General features: G+C 40.8%; 1 protein-coding gene across 1 annotated transcript in view; it reads left to right on the plus strand.

Moving 5' to 3' along the window:
* Nucleotides 1–21,552, plus strand: part of ACSF3 (acyl-CoA synthetase family member 3) — a 268,701-nt gene that overhangs the window by 79,261 nt on the left and 167,888 nt on the right.

A 21,552-nucleotide genomic window follows, 5' to 3' on the forward strand; every position in this document is an offset into this window, starting at 1 on the left:
AGAACTTCACAGGATGTGTCCTTTGGAATGACACGAAGGGACTTTGTCTTTCTAGACTAGTGCTGGTAGAAGCAAGTGCTAAAATATTCCAGGAAATGAAAGATTAAAATGGAAGTAAGCATGGCCAATTTTGCCCTTCAACTGAGACAGATTCTCTGTCTAAAGACCGGCATTTCTAACTGGGACTGTTGGACTTCAGTAACCCAGGAAGTGTTACTGATGACCATCACCATCTCCTCTCACCTTTGTGCTTGTCCCCATAGGTGTCCTCTTCTTTATACTTCTGGCAGATGGGGATCTGGACATATTAGCAGTGGTTGTGTGAGGAGAACTCATCAGAATGTTGGTCTTTGTGTTATGCAAATTCTTAACCTAAACATTCTTGAGAATGAACTGTGTGGCCTCTGTAGACATGGGTACCTCGTGTGCGTAGTGTAAGGACCTGTCTGTGCTTGGGAGCTTTATGAAAAGACACAAAGTTTGTACAGGATGAAGAATGGATGAGTTGCGATTTGCACTGATGGGAGGGAGTGCCCACATTGGGTCCACCAATCCATTGAAGTTAAAGAACATGGATGTGGTCTTAGGAACATTTTAGGGAAGGGACATGCAATTCAGGATGGAAGGAGGGCGCTTTGTGAGATGGTGCCAATGCCCCGTGTGAGGGCAAAATGAAAGGGTTAGCAAAACAACCTGCTGCTTTCTAAACCCTTGTGGCAGCTGGGTGGCCGTGCAATGGATAAGAGTGTCAGGCCTGGAGTCAGGAGGACTCATCTTCCTGAGTTCAAATCCTGCCTCAGAAGACCCCTCTACAAGTCACTTTGCCTCAGTTTCCTCAACTGTCAAATGAGCTGGAGAAGGAAATAGGAAACCACTCCAGTATCTCTGCCAAGAAAACCCCAAATGGGGTCCCAAAAAGTCAGACATGACTGAAAACCAACTCAACACCATCAAACATTTTCTGAGTCCTTAGAGTCTTGTCAGAGAGCTTTGGCTCTCAGGAAGGTGGAGTCCACAGCTGACTGTCCATGATAGAACCATCCTTAGACAGGAGCTTCCCCATGCTTAGTTTCCTTTTCTGCACTCAAGAGATTGAACATTTTCTCCTCTTTTGAGTCTGGACCATGGCCCAGCAGTGCCTTGGTCCTTTGTTGGAGCCTCACTTGGGTACAAGAATTGAAATTCTATATCCTTAATGAAAGATCCAGGGTACAAAAGCTTCTTTGCTGCACTGGGAGGAATTGGGGAATACAAAGTAGGTGCAGGAAGGTAAATGACACGTATTCAGCTGGGTAGTGCTTGGGATACAGCCCTAGTTTATCAATTCTAATTGGTTTACTTCCCAGGCCCACTAATTTACTTAGCAGGAGGCGTCATGCAGGCAGAGTCCATTCTGGCTGGACTCCTGGTCCATGCTATTGTCCACTCTATTCTTCCACCCCTGCCATGCAGGCCATTCTATCTTCCTCTGGGTTTTATACCCTAATACTGTTGTATTTAAGTGTGGTTGAATCAATGGCTCCCTTCCTAGGCCTTGCTGGAAATGGAGGTCACCCCATTTCTTTTTGCTGTGATGCTTTTCTGGATCTCTCTCATCTCCTGGTACTTTAGTAGGATCACATTTCCTGAGCACCAGCCTGAGTCTGTATCTGTCTTTAGTCTGTTATCCTTAAATCAGTGTCCTGAGGATTCAGGTCCTACTAATGAAATGATTTTGTTCTAAGACAAACAGGGCTCCTTAGAAGCCCTGGTAGGGGGTGGAGGTGGGGTGGATTGTGTTGCTTATCACATTCCAGTTTCAAAAGTAATTTCTCATAAAGAGATGAGGAGCACCTTCAAAGCCATTTCTTTCTTGTTTCTTTGAGCAAACCCTCACGGAAGTGCTACCCTAATACCTACCTGGCTGTGGAGGTCACCCAGGGTTTGTGAAGACTGTGCTCATAGAACACAAGTTAGGGTGGTTTCTGCCAAATTAGGAAGACTTTGAGTATGGGCCTGGTGGAAGACTTCTACGTGTTACGATGGGGCTTTAGGGTCAGAGGACCAAGGTTCGAGTCTTGGCTTTTTCGCTTGCTAGCTATGTGGAAAATTGCACCACTTCTCCAGGTCTTAGTTTCTTCATTTGTAAAATTAGGAAGTTAGAGTAGATTATCTTAGAGATCCCTTCTGGTTCCAAATCTGTGAGTCTGCCCATGACTTTCTCCTTGTCTGGAGGATCAGCCTAGCTGAAAACAGTGAGGCTCATCACAAGAGAGAGTGGAATACTAGAAGAAAATCAAGCAGAGAGTACTAAGAATCACACAATTTAAATTAATGAAAAAAATTGTCAATACCTTTTGTTGTTGTTTTTTGTTTCTTTGCTTTTTTATTTTTTTGCCGGTCAGTGAGGGTTAAGTGACTTGCCCAGAGTCACACAGCCAGTAAGTGTCAAGTGTCTGAGGTCAGGTTGAACTCAGGTCATCCTGAATCCAGGGGCTGGTGCTTTATCCACTGTACCACCTAACTGCCCTTTTTTTTTTTTTTTTTTTTTAGTGAGGCAATGGGGGTTAAGTGACTTGCCCAGGGTCACACAGCTAGTAAGTGTTAAGTGTCTGAGGCCAGATTGAACCCAGGTACTCCTGACTCCAGGGCCGGTGCCTCTATCCACTGCGCCACCTAGCTGCCCCCTTTTATTTTTTTTAACAGTGCAGTTTCTCTTCAATAAACCTCATCCCAAAGAATCTTCCCATGCCAACAAGAAAAATATGAAGAAAAAGCACCCTAAATAGCTAGGTGAATCTGATCATGTTACAGTGTTCTGTATCTTTGGTCTTCTACCTCTCTAACCAAGAGGAGGAAAGTTTTCACATCATTTTAGACCACCTACAACTTGGTACTTTAAATGTAAAAGTTTTGGTCCAGTGGCCGCCGATACATAGTTCACTATCCCAATAGGAAAACCAAACAATATCCAAATTGAATTTCTCACTAGAGGTAAACTGGATGACATCAAGAAGTTTCCCTTTTTCAGCTTTACGGGGAAGACTGAGAGAAGGTTCTCCTCATGAAGGAGACCAAAAGAGGTTGGCAGAGCTGGTGTAATCATGCATTTTCAGGTAATAGTAATTTTGTTTCTTTGGGATACTGAGTTGTCTCATCTTGCAGGACTCAAGTAAGCACGTGCCACAAAGACAATGGCAGCAATGGGTTTAGCAGTAGTTGCAAAGGATGAAGTAGAATAATTTAATAAGGAACTTGGTAAGAGCCTCCAAATTCAGCCCAACATAAATTAATAATAGAAATGAGCGTTTATAAGGGTCCTTATGATTTGCAAAGCACTTTACAAATATTATCTTATTTTGTCCTATAACACCTGAGGTGGATGTTTGGGATAGGTTTTCAATTCAGAAATCCACTAACGCCTGGGACCAGACCAAACAGAGTTGATTACCTTACCCAAAAGTGTAACAAGGGGAGATCAGGACCAAAGTACAAAGCCGCAATTGAGGACTAAAGCTGGAAGGATGAGCAAATTAAAGAAACTCTAACTATTATATGAGGTATAGAGATATAGAGATCCCCACGAAAAAAAGCAGAGCATAACTCTGTAAAAACTGAAAGTACAGATTCAAAGGGGAAAAAATCATTCCTACAAAGTACATGAATACTGTGAAGAAATGAAGCAAGAGATTTTTAAAAAATGAAACAAAGAAAGGAAGAAAGAAGAAGAAATAATTTAGAATAGATGTGATAAACCATATCCAAGAAATGGATTCCCTGAAGACTAAAATTGAACAAACAGGATCAATGACTCCAAGAAACAGCAAGAAATATTAGAACAAATCAAAAGATTGAAAAAATAGAAGAAAAAGTAAGACAGAAAAAACCACTGATCTAGAAAAGGATCAAGAGGAGATAAATCTCTAAGAGCTAGTTCCTGCACTCTCCAGGGCCCTCTGTGGCATCACAAGACAAAGTGCTACAGAACTCAGCACCCCTGGGCTGTCTGTGTCTAAGTGCTACTGTACTGTACAGGTCATTGCATGCATTCCCAGCACTGAGCTTTCTGACTAGGATGGGGCTTTCTGACCTTCCTGAGGTGTGGTGGATGGGCTTCCTTGCCCCCTGTTGCCTCTGGTCCCTCTGGGAAGCTGCCAGCTTGTTCTGGTGCTGGGGCTAGCTTTGCTGGTGGCCCCCTTTCCTATTGCCCATGGGTTTCTTTCTTTTTTTTTTTTTTTAGGGTTTTTTTTTTTTGTGGGGCAATGGGGGTTAAATGACTTGCCCAGGGTCACACCAGCTAGTAAGTGTCAAGTATCTGAAGTTGGATTTGAACTCAGGTACTCGTGAATCCAGGGCCGGTGCTTTATCCACTGCGCCACCTAGCTGCCCTGCCCATGGGTTTCTGATCGGCTTTTGTCCAATTCTGGGCAGAAGAATTTACTTACTGTAGTTCTTAAGTGCATTTCTTGATCATATTCAGCCTGTATGGATTTCAAGTTTTTACTGAGTAGTTCTATGGGAGCAAGACAGCCTGCTTCTCTGTTCAGGCCTCTATCTTGGTCAGAAGTCTTGAGAACTATCTAATAGTTGATCACCTTATGTTATTCTCATCCATGTTTTATAGACTTTCCACAGAGTAGCTACCAAACATGCTTGAAGCCTTCAGGTCATATTAAATTTTATGGGTAGCACTCAGCCTGTCTGTTATCTCTTACCCTCACCACATGACCAGCATGTTCTCATTCACAAATCATACATCTCCTTGATGAGTTTTCTTCGAATCCTCTGTAGGCCTCCTTATATCCCCCATGCATAACTTCAATGACCTTTGCATCACTGCCACTGTGATTCCTCAGGGATTGTGATATTGTACAACTCTGAGCTGTTCAGCACTGCTGAGAGAACATTTGTGTTGAAAAGTCGGGTCTTTGCACTGATGAGCAGTGTGGGAATCATTAAAAGCACTGCCCTTTTCCCAAGAGCAATCCAGCAAACTTTCTTCTCCTATTCAATTCTCTACTTAACTCATTGTTCACCTACATTGCCTGTCACAAATATATGTACTGAGGTATATACTAAGAAACTGACTGGCTCTCCAGGTGTTTGTCATAGTCTGGAAAGAGATAGTTTTCATTTGCTTAGTTTCTTACTTTCTAATACAAGGGCTATCTGCCAACAGCCTCACCGACAAACAGCCTTTCTCTTCTTCTCTTCACATTCTAATTGAGGAAGACAACATAGTAGCCACTCCCTGATGTATGTAGTCTTCCTCCAATTAGAATGTGAACTCTTCAAGGGACGGAACTGGTGCCTAACATGGTACTTGATAAATGCTTATTCATTCATTCTCATGGAGTAGGTGCTTAATAAATGCTTATTCATTCATTCTAGTATGGAATGTTCCATTGATTTCTTTTGAATACTCCTGGATCTCATTGTGGCAGCTCCATTGATGCAATCAGCTCAGTATCACCCCTAAACAGGAAATTCTGGTGAACCTCAGTATCAGGGATCCCTTTTACATTTGTTCCTTGCTTAATTATCTGTGTGTGTATCTACAAAATATTAACGACCCCAAGGTAATCAGATCCTCCACAGAATTCGGATGGAAAGACACAGACAAGACTCCTTCTGAATGAGAAGGCTCTGAGGGTTGGCTCTATGCACTGGCACTGGCAGCAGAAACGTCCCCGTGTTAATGAGGTCATGGATCCAGCTAAGTATCAAAGAAGCAGGCCTGGACCCACCATCTGGATTTATACAAAGGATAAGTTGTGTGGCGCTTATTTACTCAACAAGAGATTCTTCACTTTGCAAAAAGGATTCCTGTAGGATTCCTTTAAAACAGCCAGCTGTCTTCATACTTTAAAAATATAATTTGATTTGCACACAATTTTCCAGAACATGTCTGGACTTTGAAGTGAGGTACGTGGATTCACCAAGCACCTGTAATAGAGAGCTTGACTGGACAGACTTTCCTGATTCACCCAGTTCCTGCTTATGAACCTCATCCCTATTTTGGAGGAGAGAGAGAGAGAGGAAAGAGACAGAAGGGTGGAGAGGGAGAGGGTGAGGGGAAAAGAAGGAAGGAGAGAGGGGAAAGAGAAAGGAGGAGAAGGGAAGAAACAGGAAAGAGGAGGAGGTACAAGAAGAGAGAGAGGGAGGGAGGGAGGGAGGACACATGTCCTGTCAATTTTTCAGTATTAATAGTGAGATTGCAGGAGCTGGAAAATTGGAGTTTCACTCTGTGTGCTATGGTGTATGTACATGAGTGTGTGTGTGTGTGTGTGTGTGTGAGATACTGCCTTCCTTGCCACTAATTATAGTCCTATCTGATTTCTATGTGGGCCAGAGGACAAAAGGATTCTCGTTAACTTTAAGGGTTCCTATCATTCAGTATGCCTGACAATAGCACCGATTGGCATTTATATAGCACCTGAAAGCCTGCAAAGTACTTTATATGCATCATGTCACTGGGCCTCAGAAGAGCCCTGTTAGGTAGGGGCTCTGGGAAGTTTTATCTTCATTTTACAGATGAGGAAACCAAAGTTCAGAGAGGTGAAGAAGGCTCTCAGCCATGCCTGGTCACATACCTAGTGGGTATCGGAGCTGAAATTTGTATCTGGGTCTTCTTAACTTCACTTCCTGCCTTCTGCCCGTTATCCCACGCTGCCTAAGTGGCTGTTATTATAATTCTTCTATTACCCATATTAAAGTGAAATTTTGGAAACATAGCCCCCATTTTCCCCAATTGTTTCTATTCGCTTCTCTGGAAACTAAGGTCCTGTCTGTTATACCTAGGAACTCATCTAAATGCTTGTCTTGAATGGTGGTCAATAAATGTGCTTTGTTTCCATGTTGAAATTTGTATGGGCTGTTTCCAATTTGGGATTTTAGAGTTTAGGGATGAAAGGGAACCTGGAGGTCATCTAGTCTGACCTCATTTGACAGATTGGGAAACTGAGGCCCTAACCAGTGAAGCGATTTCCTACAAAGTCACAGAGTAGTAACCAAGGTCACCTAAGTAACAGCTGGAATTCAAAATCTTGTCCTCTCTTTTGAAATCTTGTGCCCTTAGCTGTACCAAATCTGAAGCTTTACTATAAAGCGGCAGTCATCAAAACTATCTGGCACTGGCTAAGAAATAGAGTGGTGGATCAGTGGAATAGAATATGGTCAAAGGATATTTACAGGCACTTTTCTGATGAAGAAATCAAAGCTATGTTATTACCATATGAAAAAATATTCTAAATCACTATTGATTAGAGAAATGCAAATTAAAACAACTCTGAGGTACCACCTGACACCTATCAGATTGGCTAATATGACAAAAAAGGAAATGGTGGTGAAGCTGTAGAAAAATTGGAATACTAATGCATTGTTGGTGGAGCCGTGAACTGATCCAACCATTCTGGAGAGCAATTTGGAACTATGCCCAAAGGGCTATAAAGCTGTGACCAGCAATACCACTATTAGGTCTTTATCCCAAAGAGATCATAAAAAAAGGAAAAGGACCCACATGTACAAAAATATTTATAGCTGCTCTTTTTGTGGTGGCAAGGAATTGGAAACTATGGGGATGCCCATCAATTGGGGAATGACTGAACAAATTGTGGTATATGAATGTAATGGAATACTATTGTGCTGTAAGAAATGATAAGCAGGTGGATTTCAGAGAAACCTGGAAGGACTTACATGAACTGATGCTGAGTGAGATGAGCAGAACCAGGAGAATATTGTACACAGTACCAACAACATTCTGTGTTGATCAACCGTAATAGACTTGACTCTTCTCAGCTATACAATGGTCCAAGATGGTTCCAAAGGACTCATGATGGAAAATGCTCTCCAAATCCATAAAAAAAGAACTGTGGCATCTATATGCAGATTGAACCATGCTGTTTCTATTTTTTGTTTGTTTTTCTTTTTTGAGGTTTTTCCCTTTTGCTCTAATTCTTCTTTCACAGCATGACTAATGCAGAAATATGTTTAATGTGATTATACATATATAGCCTATATCAGATTGTCTTGGGGAGGGGGTAAGGAGGGAGAAAAATTTGAAACTAGAAATCTTATAAAAACAAATGTTGAAAACTATCTCTACATGTAACTCTACATGTAAAATATTTTTATGAGGTAAAAAAAAAAGAAATCTAGTCCCCTTTCCACTAAACCACAGTACTGTCCAGATAGGTCCGTGGGTTGGTATATTAATTTTTTGTTTGGTCCTAATTTAAGGTTTGGTTTTTTGGGGTGTTTGGGGGTGGGTTGTTATTGTTGTTGTTGTTTTGGTCCTGGTTGGGATGCTGACCATAAAAGGACACTAAGATGAAATACTGAATTTATATTTTGGATACCAGAAGGAAGCACAAACCTTGCATCAGTTCTCACATGTGCCAGATCATTGCTGAGGGAGGAATATCAGTTCCTTCCACTCAGAAGTGTTTGTTATCCTTCCAGAAGTAAGAAGCTCAAGCCCTGGATTTTTTAGCCTTAAGAACACTGGGAACTGTTTCCAGGCAATATTGAACTAGTTTCCTATGACTTGATTGTGAGATAATTCAGTTAAAACTCAAAGAAGGGAATTTGGAGGAAGGGTGGGTAATACATGGATGGATTGGGTTTTGATAATTTCTTGCAAACCTTGACTCAAACAAGTGATAAAGTTTTGCTTCTCTGTAAATCTGTCTTTAGCCCCTTAGCATTCTTTCCAAAGTAATGTCTTTTGATGTGTGGGTATAAAATAAAAAATGAAAGCCAGAGTCTGTCATGTGCATTTATATTTCCCGGTCCCAGGGAAGGCAGTTGCTTCTTTCAGCATGTCTGTAGCATAGTGAGGGGTTTAAAAGCTTCAGCCTGGAATGCAGAGGGACCATCAAGTAAGGCTGATGAATAAATGATGAAAACCCAAGTCATGGGGAGCGCAGACAGTTTCAGGTTCTAACAGACACGAGAATGAAGCCACTGATGACCTGATTTCCTTTTGAAGAAAAGACTGTTTCTCTCTCCTATATTGCTGAGAACAGCTTGTGTTGAGCTAACCACTGGAATTTCCACCGTTTAAGAGAGAGCGGAGTTCTTTGAGCACCGCATGAAGACTTGGTTCCCATGTGAATAGAAAAATAAATGTAATAAGGAAGTGTAGAAATGGTACCATTCTCTTGTGCGTGTTTGCCAGTGTTGGGCAGTGTAGTGTGTTAGAATTCCTGCATATCTGGGATTCCTCCAGATCTTGTGATTTTTCTGAAAGTTGATGCAGTTTTACAGCCCCAGGATCCTATATGACCTCTTAACAAACAGTGTTGTTTCCCTGAAAACAGCAATGCTTTTGAAATCCAGAAAAGGGGGGGGGGCAGGAACCTTCCCCATCCATGAGCCAGTTTTAAATTCAGTTAATTTCTTTTTTTAAAATTTTAATAAACATTTAATTTAAAGTTTTGAGTTCTACATTCTATCCCTCCTGCCCTCCCTCCCTCTCCTCAACTCTCCCTGAGGCAGTAAGCATTCAGATATAGGTTATATGTGTGCAGTTATGTAAAACATTTACACATTACTCATTTTGTACAAGAAAACTTGAATAAAAGAAAAAAATGAAAGAAAGTGAAAAATAGAATGATTCAGTCTATGTTCAATCAATATCAGTTCTCTCTCTAAAGGTGGATAGTATGCTTCACCATGACTCCTTTGGGCTCATCTAGGGTCATTGTATTGCTGAGAATAGTTAAGTCATTCACAGTTCTTCATCAAACAATATTGCTGTCACTGTGTACAATGTTCTCCTGGTTTTGCTCATTTTGCTATACATCAGTTCTTAGAAGTCTTTCCAAGCCTTTTTGAAATCATCCTGCTTGTCATTTCTTAGAGCACAATAGCATTCCATTACCATCATGTACCACAGCTTGTTTAGCCAGTCCCCAATTGATGGACATTCCTTTGATTTCCAATTCTCAACCATCACGAAAAGAGCTACTATAAATATTTTTGTACAAATAGGTCTTTTTCTCTTTTGGGGGGGATGTCTTTGGTATATAGACCTAGCAGTGGCATTGCTGAATCAAAGGGTATGCATAGTTTTATAGTCCGTTGGGCATGGTTCCAAATTACTCTTCAAAGTGGTTGGATCAGTTCACAATTCTACCAACAGTGGATTAGTGTCTCAGTTTCCCTATATCCCTTCCAACATCTAACATTTTTTCTTTTTTGTTATATTTGCCACTCCAAAAGGTATGAGGTAGTGCATCAGTGTTTTAATTTTCATTTCTCTGATCAATAGTTCGAGAATTTTTTTATATAACTATAGATAGCATTGATTTCTTTGTCTGAAAATTACCTGTTCATATCCTTTGACCACTTGAGCAGTTCAGTTAATTTCACGTGATTTAATTTGCAAATTTATTTTTTTTATACCAATTAATAAAATTTAGAATTGGAAGGGACCTGAGCAATGATGTAGTCCAATTCTCAGTTTATGAAGGAGGAAAGTGAGGCCCAGAAGAGTTACATCACTGGGACTCAAACTACTCTATTCTAACTCCAAAATCAAGTGCCCTTCCCAGGATAGCATGTTGTTTTTCAATGTGGTTCATTTCAACAAACATTCAATAACATTTCCAGAGGATTCAGGGCACTGTGTTAGGTGATGGGGAAGACATCAGGTTTAGAAAAGACACAGGCCCTGCCCCTTTGAAGCTTGTCATTGAGTAAGGAGAAAGCACACTCCCACAGATGGGTGGATAGATCCATTGCAAGTGTGGGAATACTTACTGTACACATCAAGATCTAAACAAAGGTGCTATGTGAGTCCTTTTGAGTTGGGCTTGAATGGATGGGAATTCTACAAGGACAGATGGAGAACATGGGGAACCGCATGAGCAAAGAAAGACACAGGAACAAGAAAGAGCAGGGCAGAGTAATTTATTCAGGGAGGGAAAGATTCCGAGATAAAGTTATCTGAGGTGAATTTGACATCAGACTGGAATCTCTCGGCTCTGGGCATTTTCTCTGGCTGTCCCCCATGCCTGGAATGCTCTCTGTCCTCCATTCCCACTACTTACCTCCCTGGCTTCCTCTAAGTTACAACCCCCGTTCTAAAGGAAGCCTCCCCCCAGCCCCTCTTCATTCTAGTCCTTTCCCTAATCATTTCCTATTTATCCTGTCTATAGCTTATTTGTATAGGCTTGTTTGCTCCTTGTCTCCTTGATTAGATGGTGATCCCCTAAAGGAACTGTCTTTTGCCTCTTTTTGTATACCCAGGGCTTACCACAGGGATTGGCACATAGTAGGTACTTAATAAATCATTTTTGACTAATTGACTGAATGCAGAGAGACCATCATAAAGATGCTGGTGAATAAATGACCAGAGATATGGTGAGTGAAAAGTTTCAGGTTTGAAATAATAAGAGATAAGGTAGCAACAGTTTGTGGAAAAAAAAAAAAACTTGACATGCTAATAAGCAAAAAGACTCACATTTTGTTCAGAAGATAGTAGGGAGCTATTGAAGATTTTTGAGCTGAGAAGTGACATGACCATCCATAACCATAAGTTTGAGAATAATAATAAGGAAAGGCTCAGGGGGAGTAAGAATACAGTCTGTATTAATAACAATAGTCATTAGTCTGTATTAATCTGTATTAATAGCAGTACTTTGTATTAATAACAAGAATAGCTATCATTTACATGGCGGTTTAAAGTTTACAAAGTACATTACAAATGTCTCATTATAGGTGTTATTATTATCTCTAGTTTACAGATAAGGAAACTGAGACAGATAGAGGTTAAATAATTTGCCAGGGTCACACAAGCTAGTAAGTGTCTAAGGTCAGATTTGAACTTAGATCTTCTTGACTCCAGGTACAGTGTCATACGTATCCACTGCACCATCTAATTACTTATTAGTGAAACTGCCACTTAAGGAGAGAGTATTGTTTCCCCTTTATTAATTTGGTTATGAAAAATAATTTGAGTACTGGGGGTAAATAAGAGCCACCGAACGATACTAGAATATCTGCTTAGGCAGTTATTTAGAGCATCTGGACAATCTTGTTATCTAAGTTGGTCCCCAGAACATTCCATTACCTGCTTTCTAGTGAATTCTCAATGAAAAGAAAGTCTTCTACCTAATCTCTATTGCTGCATGGTAGCATTTCTTGGCTGTAGTAGGAATCCTACTGTGGGTTATTTGACAAAGATCAACAACTTCCTTAGTGATTTTCAGCAAAGTTGAAACCAATTTTCATTTGAGAAAAGCAGGAGAGTTCATTTTTGTGCAATGAAATTGTTTTGCCAATATCATTTGGCTGATTTGATCTCCTGGTTGCATGGGAGATGCCTTCAGATTGCCTCTCTGCAGGTTGGAGCCAATTCTGATGGGATCATTGCTTCCTTCCAATTTGCTTTTATTTTCTCCTGACTTTTAGACTCAAACTCAATAGGAAATGTTACTCTTTGTCATTTTCACTGTGATTTTTCACTTCAGCCACGTTTCTTCCTCACCCCGATCCCTCAGTGGTCTTGATCTTGAGATTGGTTAGGCTGTCTACAAATTAATTTTTCTTGGCCTCTTCTGAACTTGTCTTTGGTACCAGACTCTGCAATCCATTTGAGAGGAAAGTATTTTTTTGTCTTTTCTTTCGGTGCTACACTCCAGGTAGAAACTAAGTGAGTAGAATTTGGAATTTTAAAAAATTTGGCATAGGCAGGGGAAGGCTAGAAGGATCTTTTTTTTTCAAATCAGTTTGGTTGCTCTGTCCCCTGTTTCATCTTTTCATTTTGGTCTTTTGTTGCCCTTTCACCAACCTTCTCATTTTAAGAGTTTGTTATTTGGCACATTTTTATGTAGAGAAGTTTGTTTTTTTACTACTTAGTAAATGCCCATTGAAGTTGCTCTTAGAGCACATCAATTTTAGGTGGTGTTGGTGATAAAATTGACTTGAGCAGCATGTTCACGTTGAGAAGTAACCAGGCCGAGGTCTGGACGCTCTAGTAGAGAGAGACCTACCTTGAAAGTGACATTGACCCATTCATGACTCCCTCTTCAATTGGGTCCATTATCACATTTCTATATCTTGTCCACAAGATTAGTACAATGTTTTAGCAGATCTCTCATCTTAATGTTGTGGATATTGCCTCCTTCAGTACAGTTCACAGCTCATCTATGCCTTCTTATTCTGTGGAGTTAATTTCCCTTCCCTTCCCATACACCCTTCATAAAAAATCTATCCAGTGCAGTATAGACCTTCCTCTGGGCCTTAAAAAAAATTTCCTGGTAAAACAGTGAAACAGTCAGGATGCCCATTTATTATCTTCCCATTTCCTATATAATGGGACAGCTCCGTATTATGATCATTCATTTCTTCGTTAATAACCTTTACAGCCCCATCAGAAAAATGCTGCGGCCTACTTGCCCCCAACTCATGAAGATGCAAAAGTTCCATATTTGTTTTTGTGTCTTGAGCATCCCTAACATCCAAAGAGTTCATTATGGTGGGGTTCTTTTTTTTCTTTGCCCATTCTTGCCTGCTTCCTGATTTGACCTTGATGTTAGGCCTGGACTCTGCAGCACTTTGGAGTGAAAGGCTGTGCTGGGCTTGTTGCTGCTTTCTTGGGGTATTGAGTTATTCCAAGATCTCAAGGACAGGCTGGGGACCTGCAGAATGGTATGATCGAGTGCAAAGTCTGGTTCTGCTTCCTCGGTCTGAGCTCAGCAAGTTCCTGACCTGAGTTTGGGTCTAAGCAAGAGTGCATACTGCTGGATTCAGCCCCATCAGCTGGCTGGAAAACCCTGTTGGTTCAGAGTGACAGAATTATACCCCCCCCCCCCCCCCCCCGCCCCAGTCCCTTGTGTGGGATTCCTTCCTTGGTTATTCTTCTGCAGTTTGGACTAGATTCTGGGTGGAACTGAGATCTCATTCTGTTCCTGGGAATCTGTGCCAAATGACTATTTGCTTCTGAACTTTCTCCTGCTGCCCAGGCCTTCCCTATCCAGGAATGCATTAGCAAAGGTGCACTTCTCGGTCTGTCCTGGATCTGTGACCCAGAAATGGGTAATGAACAACAAAGCTTCCAGGTGGCACTTGTCCTGGTCATTGTTACCTGGTACAGGCCTGGGAATGCCCCAGTATGGGTCTGAGACCTCCTGTTGCCCTGCGTACACAGCCTCTCCATGGGAGGTGGAATGCTCATGGTCCTGCTCTAACCCTGTCACCAGTGTCAGCAGACTTTCTATCTCTCTATGCTGCCCTGGGTCAGACAAAGGACTCACTGTGACTTTTTCTTTGATTTTCCTCATCAGGATTTGGCCTGGCGCATTTTCTAATTCTTTTTTCAGGAGTTTTATGAATAGGAGCTTGGCTGCATTGCTACCAGTTACTACTCCATCTTTGTGACCCTTTCCCCATATCCACTTTTGAAACCTACTTTAAAAAAATATTTTGTTTTTTCCCAATTACATATACAAATAATTTTTGACATTCTTTTTTTTTAAATGTTGAGTTTCAAATTCTCTCCGTCCCTTCCCCCTTCCCTGAGACGGGAAGCAGTGTGATTATAGGTGATACATGTGCAGTCATGGAAAACATATTTCTAGACTGGCCATGTGGTGAAAGAAGACACAGACCAAAAAAAGTGAACAAAGCCCGATCCATGGAAAGAATCAAGTGAAAAACAGCGCGCTTCAATCTGCATTCATACTCCATTGGTTCTTTCTCTGGGTATAGATAGCGTTTTTCATTATGAGTTCTTTGGCATTGTCTTGGATCATTCTATTGCTGAGAAGAGCTAAGTCATTCACAATTGATCATCATACAGTATTGCTATCACTATGGACAATGTTCTCCTGATTCTCCTTACTTCGTTTTGTATCATTTTTTTGCACGTCTTTCCAAGTTTTTCTGAAATCATCCTGCTCGTCATTTCTTATAGCACAGCAGTATTCTGTTACAATCATATACCCTAACTTGTTCGGCCATTCCCTAATTTATGGGCATCCCCTCGACTTTCAGTTCTTGGCTACTACAAAAAGAGCTGCTAAAAATATTTTTGTATATGTGGGTCCTTTCCCTTTTTATCAGCCTCTTTGGGATACAGACTTAGTGGTACTGCTGGGTCAAAGGTTATACACAGATTGATAGCCCTTTGGGCATAGTTCCATATTGCCCTCCAGAGTGGTTGGCTCAGTTCACAACTCTACCAACAATGCAGGAGTGTCCCAGTTTTCATTGAAAGCTGCTTTTGACAGACACAAGACAATGTTAATTACAGAATCGCCTTTGGGTTGGAACTCTGTGATATTGATTCTGGTGCTCCTGTGAACAGCATACAAATAAACTTCCAGACCAAGCTAAATCAGATCCACAAATGCATTATGAATTCAGGAGTGTACAATAGGAAATGCACTATGCTAGTCACTGGAAAGGCAAATAGTTATTTTCCAGGAAAACCAGAGAACATTGTGTCCTTTCTTCTTCCAGCACTAACCAGAAGCTGATGTATTAGTGCATAAAGAAGACTTTGGACTGTCAGGGAGCTTCTTTCTCTACTTGGAGAGGACAGTAGTTGCTTTACACCTAGATTGGGTGATGATTGACTACTAATCTTTTTCCAGTGTTAAATTTAGGTACTACTGTTAATAGTTATGAAGTCACCCATCCTTCTATAGAAATAAAAATTTCCCTCATAATTTACTCAGTGACCTCAAGTAGTGAATTACACATGCAGCCTAAATTTTTCTGTCCATTAATTTAATTGTAAATTTCCTTGTTCTCATATTATAAAACAGAATGAAAGCAAGGACTGATTAATTTTTACTGTTGTCTTCATCATTTTTTAATATATCAACTAAATTCCTTTCACAGTTTTTCCCCCCTTGGCTAAATAATCCTGTTTCTACCACTGTGGCTTATTTATGCCTATACTTTTATCATCTTGTGTGATAGCCCATTAAATGCAACAAGCTAAGCAGACCTAAGTGGGCAGAATCGGTATTTTGATTTCCAAGCAATACACAAAGATACTGCTAGGAGTCACGTTGGTGATTCATTAGTGATTGTCCTTCTAAATCAGTCGTGAACCAACGTGCTATCTTGCAGCAAGGTTACTAGAAATCCTGTATCTCAAATGAGGCTAAAAGTACCAGAGAGAATTGTTGGCAAGCCATTAAGGGAAATGTAGAGACTGGTTTCTGAGCTCACTGGCTCTCATAGTTGCTTAAGAAGCTCTTTGCATGTATTCAACTAATATGTTCTCATTTTAGATATCTCTAACTAGGGACTAGGATTTCCAACTTTAAACTGTGGCAATTTTTTTGTTTGTTTGTTTTATGACTACCTGTCATCCCTACAGCTATATAACTGTATCAGTTAAGTGTAGGGTAACCGGGAACATTCACTCCTCCCCAGAGAAATGGGATTTTAGTTAATAACTGCATTTAGGTTTAGAAGGGTTGTTGCCATTTATAGGAGAACCTATGGGAGTGGTTTGCCTTTTTTCTGAAACATTGAGCTGACAACCATAACTCAACAGGATTAGCCCTTGAAGTCTACAGTCATCGAGTTCAAGGGCACATTAGACCTTGATTCTTCTGGTGTTCATTGGTTGTACAGTCTCCTGCATATGATTGATGTACCTTAAATACAAAACCCACACCTAAAAATAAAAGCCCTATCACAGTGTTACCGGATGACCAGAAATCTGTTGTTGCATTGAGCTGTTTTCAGAGCCCCTGGGTTTCAGCATGTTACCCAACCGAAGAGAACAAAATAATAAAAACAGAATGATGGGTTGTCGATATTCTGTGCTTGTGATTGATGAGTTGACAGTGACAGGTAGGAGAATAGACCAGAAGAGATAAATTGTGCAGCTATAAACCAGAGGAAAGCCACTGGTGATGTCATACTCGGAAAAGCAACATCTGATGGCTTATTAGGTTATCCAAAGTCCAGGATAAGTTAATTGCCTCAGGTAATTGTACTCCTTGATTTCTTTGGATTTCAGGCATTTCATTGAGAAAGAACAGTTTGTAGTGGATTGGGCACTGAGTCAGAGACAGATGACCTGAATTAGTCCTCAGTTCTTCTACTGACTGACCCACAAATGACCCTGGGAAAATTATTCAACTTTGATATTAGCCCTTTGCCTGCCTTACAATAGTCTTATGTGCAAACGTGGAAGATAACATAAAGTGTAGTTTTATGAGCTTCCTTGTGAAATGCAAAACATAAAGACAAGATACTGTGGGACCCCTTATATCAAGCTAATGTCAAAAGCAAGACTAACATCCATGAAACAAGACTCATCTTTGTGTCAGACATTTATTGCATCTGTGAGGCTTGGTCAGAAAGTAAGTTTACAAGCTTAATTACTGTTGTGTTGCATTATGGTACCCACAATGCATCTGTTATCCATTTTGGAACTCCTCCCAGCGGTACAAATCACAGCTCTCCCCATTCCAGTGCATCCTCCACTCAGTTGGCAAAGTAATCTTCCTCATGGGCAGGTCTGACCGTATACCCTGCTCCCTAAGTAAACTCTGATGACTCCATAACACCTCCAGGATCAAATATTAAATCCTCTATCATCCCATGCCCTTTATAACCTGCTCCCCAACTTTTCCAGTCTTCTTACACCTTAACCCTCACCCCTTCACCTCACACTTTAACCACCACCACACCCATGTACTCCAATCCAGTGACACTGTCCTCCTTGCTGTTCCTTGTACAAGATACACCTCCCAACTCCAGATATTTTCACTGGCTGCCCCCGTGCCTGGAATTCTCTTCCTTCTCATCTGTCTTGTTTGTCTTCCTTTGGGTCTTAACTAAAATATGCCTTTCCTGATCTCCCTGGATACCAGCGCTTTCCCTCTGTTGATTATCTCTAATTTATCCAGTCTGTAGCTTGTTTGTTCATAGTTGTTCGCATGTCTTATTAGACTATAAGCATCTTGAGAGCAGGTCTTCTCCCATTTTTTGTATCCCCAGCATTTAGCATGGTGCCTGACACGTAGTAGACTTAAAAAATGTTTAGTGACTGACTGACTGATTCATATTTTTCCATAAGCTTGCTACAGGAGGTCCACTAAGGAACCTGTGAGAAAGAATTATTAATAATTGATATCATAGGAAAGTTCAGTTCCCCCTCCACCCCGCCCTTTTCTAAGTCCTTCAGGTTTTTTATGAAGGACTTTACTGATGAGATTGAGCCTGCACCAAACCACATCTAGATGGAAGTTATGGTGCTCCTGTCAGGTTGGATGGGGTCTACATTCTTACTATGATATCTTTTCTTTTCTTTTTTTTAAATTTTTGGTGAGGCAGTTGGGGTTAAGTGATTTGCCCAGGGTCACACAGCTAGTAAGTGTCAAGTGTCTGAGGCCAGATTTGAACTCAGGTCCTCCTGAATCCAGGGCCAGCGATCTATTCACTGTGCCACCTAGCTGCCCCTTTTTTCTTTTTTTTTTCTTTCTTTCTTTCTTTTCTTTTCTTTTTTTTTTGCTGGCAATGGGGGTTAAGTGACTTGCCCAGGGTCACACAGCTAGTAAGTGTCAAGTGTCTGAGATCATTCTTTTATTAATAACCTGCTGGCCTATTAATAAAATGATTAAATCACCCAGAAACTATGTCTGTCATATTTTTAATCACCGTAAACCTGTGCTTAGGGGGGGCTTCCTTGTGTTCTCTTGAATGTTGTGAGGGTACAGGTAGAGGACACAGACTTCCTTCCATGTGATGTAGTCATTTTCTTGGTAGTATACAATTTTGTTAGGCCTTTGGAACTTTGAATCCTGATACATCCTTAGTTAAAAATGGCTGTTTCTCTAGACACTTTGAAATGTGGTTATTAATCAAAATTCCATTTCTTTAGTACTGGTGAAGTAAATGCTGTGGTTCCATTTTTATTCTTAAAAACACCTAGGATGATGGGGCAGCTAGGTGGTGCAGTGGATAGAGCACCGGCCCTGGATTCAGGAGGACCTGAGTTCAAATTTGGCCTTAGACACTTGACACTTACTAGCTGTGTGACCCTGGGCAAGTCACTTAACCCCAATTGCCACACACACACATACACACACACATACACACACACACACACACACACAAAAAACACCTAGGATGGGTAATTTCAGCATTGAGAGCTTCAATGTCCTCGTCTGTAAAATTCTTATATTCATACTGCACAGGATTGTTTTAAGGAAGGCACTTTCTAAAGCTTCATGTGCTAGAATTCTGAATTGTTCCTATTACTACTATTGTTATTATTATTAATTATTTAATGCCAAATTAACTTTTTTATAAATGGCATAAGTTGGAAGTTTTTTGGGGGGAAGGGGACATACTCTTACCTCATGCTGACCTAGTGGCTTCAATATTTTTCAAGTTGGGAAACTAAGTTAGAAAACTTAACTCATTTAAAGAGAAATTCGTATTTAGTCCATGCAAGAGGCCTTATTCGCTCTGGTATCAAGTCTCAGTATAACAAGAAGCAGCTTAAGTACCTACTGTGTGTGTCAGATACCAAGATAGGTGAAAACAGCCCCCACATTCAAAGAGCTTATAGTCTAATGAATAAACTGTGGGTCCTCTCATCTCTGCCCATTGCTTTACCCATGATGCTTGAAGTTATTGAAGATGAATTGATTGATGGGAAGCAAACAAAGGCAAAGGATGTGTCTACATTCTTTATATTACTGAAATAGGAAAGCCTCACAGATCTGCTTTATTAAACCTTTCCAGAGGAGAGCTGACTTCTGCTGCGTATAGGTCAAAGATGAAATCCCAGTCACTCTCTGCTTCTTACTCTCAGTTCCATCTTTGCCTTTTTGTGTTTACCTGCTGAGAGGCATGCTCTCTTGAAGCAGGTCAGCTCAGAGGAAGTCCCATGGTCTGGACCAAAGGTCATCCAGAGTGGGAGCCACCAATTGCTTTCATTGGTCTGGTTTCTGATTTTGCCCATGGCTGATGCCTTCCTTTCCTTTTCCACCCTGCATGGGAAGCATCTGTAGGAAAAATAATCCCTATCATAATGCAGTGCATGATACATGGTACAATTTAAACCTGTGCCTCTCATGCATCCTCTTTACCAAACCTTGATGGCAGGAAACAATCCCTTGATGAGTGGAGGGAGGAAAGGAGCCAAATTTCAGAGCTCCCCCTCCCACAGGGTAAGTGCTTTTGTTAAATGTGTCTTCCTGTATTAAGGGTGACAACATTTCAAAAGAGAACTGATTGTTCTCAGTCAGTGGAAAGTAAGACAAAGCAAGGGGGGGGGGGAGGTGGGGGCTTCACTGAAGTAGAAAGTAATGAAACTGAGCCAGGGAACAGGATTGAGGGGAAACTAGTAGAACAACTGGCCAACAAGATGACAGCCTGAAGGAGAATCACTTGTTCATCTTTGATAAATTTACATTTTGGGTTTTTCCCCATACCCTCATATTCCACTCTAGCTGGGAGTGGGTAAAGGTAGTAGTAGGGTTGTAGGGTATGTCTGCTGTGGAGTGATGTGGGCACTGGAAGAAAAGGTAAAAAAAATCACACACGTACCCCAAAAAAGCTAGACATGGTGATTCTTTGGGGGTGGGGAAGAAGGATAGTTTGGGAATAAAGAAGGAATTAAAAGGAGAGGCCAATCACATCTTCACTCGTGGAAAGTAATGATACCAGGTCAATTAGCTAGATTTAAAGGTTAAGTAATGTCCAGCGTGTCTTGTTGGCAGAATTGTTGGTGCTGAAGAAAACTGATACTAGAACCAGAAAGTTTAGGAACCGAGAAGGTTTTATTGAGTTCACCAGCAAGGGAGCCCACAGGCTCAATAAACTCAATAGAGTTCCTACACTTTCTGGTTCTGGTATTGGTTTGTTCAGCACAGATAATTTTACCCACGATTTCTTCTTCTGATTCACTGGCCCTAGAACCATTGGACTCTGAGAAAACGTGTGCTAAGAAAGGTTTGATGACTCAGAAGCAATCATTTGGCAACCTGGAAACTCTTCATTTTAAACTAGCTCTGGATGTGTTTTTGATAGAGAGAAGTAGAACTAGAATTGCCTGAGAAGTCAGGCCCTTTGGTGAGAGGGCATCACCTCCAAATCCTAACAGACATCGCATGTTAACGTACCTCCTGATTTCTTTACAAAAGTCAGGAGGAGAGTAGGAGGTAACATTTGGAAATTCTGCTTTAGGTTTTCAGGAATACGCTGATTCTCTATATTGAGTCATACCTATAATATTTTGTTATATTGAGTCTAAACTTGAATAGATACACATACACATGAATGTATATGTCAATGAATATATTGATGTATATGCATGTTAGCATAAATATACATGTACATGTCTATCTATACCTGTGTGCATATATGTGTGTGTGTGTGTGTGTTCACACACATGCCATCTACCTTTCAGTAAATTACTACTCTTCATTCTGGTATATAGATTGCAACTGCTTTATAATATATAGATATCCCAATGAATTTCATTCTGGCTGGCTTCTGCCAAGCACACATTTCTTGTCTGCTCAGCCACAGCAGGGAGACAGTAATGGTGTTCATCTAAATAAAGTTCCCTAACCCTCTTAAAAA

This window comes from Dromiciops gliroides, chromosome 2 (assembly GCF_019393635.1).
Source record: "Dromiciops gliroides isolate mDroGli1 chromosome 2, mDroGli1.pri, whole genome shotgun sequence".
NCBI classification, from domain to species: Eukaryota; Metazoa; Chordata; class Mammalia; order Microbiotheria; family Microbiotheriidae; genus Dromiciops; species Dromiciops gliroides.